A 2945-nucleotide genomic window follows, 5' to 3' on the forward strand; every position below is an offset into this window, starting at 1 on the left:
CTTGGCCTGTAGCTGCTTCATTCAGATCTCTGCCCCTATCATCACATAGCCTTCCCTTTGTAAGAGAGACGAAATTTCATCTCTGTCCTCAGGATTTTTCACCTGAGCCTGAGGAGTAAAATGACAGTGATTAACAAGAGAAAAGCATATAAATGTATTTAACAAAAGTTGTACATGACAGGAAAACCCTCATAAGGAAACCATCTTAGCCCACTTTGTGCTACTACATAACAGGATACCATAGACCGGGTAGTTTTTTGTTTTTTTTTTTTTTGGAGAGGTTTTCGCTATAGGGCGCGTGCGCTCACCAGACAGACAGAGAGAGACATAGAGACAGAAAGCAAGAAATCACCCCCCAGGGAGGATGGTCACACCGCAATCCCTTCTCCTCCATTCTCCTCTCGGGATCTTGGGCACGCACGCACACGCGCCCGGCATGAGTTTTAAGCCACCGGGTCTGGGATGAGAACCGCAGTCGACTACGTGGGAGTCCAGCGACGTAGCCATTACGCTAACTGCTGGTTCCCAAGACCAGGTAGTTTAAAGAGAACAGAAGTTTATTTCTCATAGTTCTGGAGACAGGCGTAGGAGGCAGACATGTTTGGAAGGGTCTATCTTTTTATGTCTTGAACGTTGTACAAAGAGAGTCTGCATCAGCCCATTCTTCTCTGCTCTCTGGGGACAGAGGCCAGACCCTGGATGAGGCTGCCTCAGTACTAAGAAGCAGGGCTGCAGCAACACCGTGACACAGAGAGCCCCCTAGGACCTGGCTGCGAAGGCGGCCCTGTTCACCTGTCGGCATGAGTGGTTTCCTAAGCACCAGCTCATCTCCCACGGCCTCTGACAAGATGATTCCCATGGTCTGGCAAGAAAAGACAAAGTCAAATAGCAAGAGCCCCAGGGCCACCCTGCCCACCCTCCACCTGCCAAGAGTCTGCAGGGGTACCTGCTGTCCCACCAGGGGGTAAAGTTCGAACACTTCAGCCTGGCATTCTGAGATCTGGTTCCAAAGCACCTTCCCTGGGCTGGCAGGTGTCATGGTGGTTAAGCCCTGGATCCTACATGACCGACTCCATAGTTTGAGCCTTGATCTCAACAGCTTAAAAATCATACCTGCCCATGTATGTGCATGCCTAAAATCCCAAGAGGAGAATGGAGAAGAAGGGATTACGGTGTGGCCATCCCCCTGGGTTGGGGGGGGAGTGATTTCTCACTTTCCCTCTCTGTCTCTCTTTCTCTCTCCAGAGAGCACATACACCCTACGACAATAAATAACATTGACAAAAGCAACAAAACAGAGCACCTTCCCAAAGCTCCTTCCTGTTCTTCCCATGTGCTGCGCTGAGCCGACACCAACATTCGACTCCGTCTCAGCGTCCAGGGAAATCTGCTCTTCAGCTCCATCTTCAGTCTTTGGAAGGAGCGACCTCAGCCACTGACTGGTCACACTGGTGGCAATGATACGGAGCCTCAACACCATCCCGACGTCTTCCGGTGAGGCACGCCAGCCTGTCAGCACTCGCGGCTGAACTGTCACGTTCAAGTGGCGTGCAGCGTGCTGGCGTGAGAGGAGTGACGAGTGTCCTTACATGCTGTAGTTCTGGAGTCCTATCAGTCAATCGAAGTGTAAATGTGTAATTATTGTTGGAGGGAAATGCTGCAATGATTAACGGTGCTCATGAAAGGCATTTATTTTATGTACCAAAACATTATTAAGAGCATCATAACAGATAACTGGGGAAGCTGATGGATGGTTAAGAGAGAATTGTTAGGTAGATCACGTGAGAACAATGTGTCTTTTACGACAATAAAATAAAGATCAAATGGCTCAGCAGCTACGTACAACTGCCCTGCAAGACTGGAAGCCAAATGGCTGACCTCAGGTTTGGATCCCCGGGTCCCCAGGTTGGCTGGAAAGTACACTGAGTTTGGGCACCCAGGGTCCTGAGGAGCGGGAGGGCTGAGGAAAGGGGACCACAGTGTGACCGGATCCTGTTGAGGGTGTTTCTTTCTCATTAAAAAAGAAGAAGAAAAAGATTTAAATGAGACTATTAAGCAGAAAAATAAGCATTTGATTTTACGACAAGTCTAAACTTTTTTTAAAGAATGTTTATTTTATTATTTTTTTTTTAATTTGCTTTAAAGCACATGCACTTCAGAGAGAGAGCAAGCAAGCCACCAGATCTGGGAGAGAGAGAGAGAGAGAAAGTGAGAAAGCAAGCTGCCAGGTCCAGGACTTGAACCACGGTTTGCAACGTGGGAGTCCAGAGCCTTAACCACCACACCACTTGCTGGCCCTGACAATTCTAATCTTTATTATATTATTTGCTGTACTTGTATTTGTAACATTAAACTAACATTTAAGATGACTAACTTTTGGTTGTATAATTTAATTATACACTTAGAGTATAAATCACTCAAGTAAAAGTCCAGTTTGGGGAGCCAGCAGGTGGCATGGAGGTTAAGTAACTACATCCCACATGGTTGACTCTGCAGTTCAATCCTTGGACCTGGTGGCTTAAAACTCACGCTGGGCACAGGTGCATAGATGCCCAAAATGCCAAGAGAGAATGCAGGAGAAGGGATTGTGGCGTGGCCATCCTCCTTGGGGAGAGATTTTCCACTTTTATTCTCTCCAAATCTCTCTCTCTCTTTGTCTCTAATGAGCACACATGCCCAATAGCAAAAAAAAAAGTTCCATTTGGAAATACTTTGTATCTCAACATTTTACAAGGGAGAAAAGTTCCAAAATCAGATGGAAAAGAAAAATTCATAATATGTCTGTTAAGAGATAAATATTCAAAATATATATATTAAAAAACTCTTAAAAGTAAAAAAACAAAGAAAATAAGGACCAGCAGATGGTGTAATGATTATGTAGTTGGACTCCACATAGGCGACCACAGTTCGAGTTGCAGACTCCGTGGCTTCAAACTCACACTGGG

This window comes from Tupaia chinensis, unplaced genomic scaffold (genome assembly GCF_000334495.1).
Source record: "Tupaia chinensis unplaced genomic scaffold, TupChi_1.0 Scaffold149383_1, whole genome shotgun sequence".
Taxonomy (NCBI): Eukaryota; Metazoa; Chordata; class Mammalia; order Scandentia; family Tupaiidae; genus Tupaia; species Tupaia belangeri.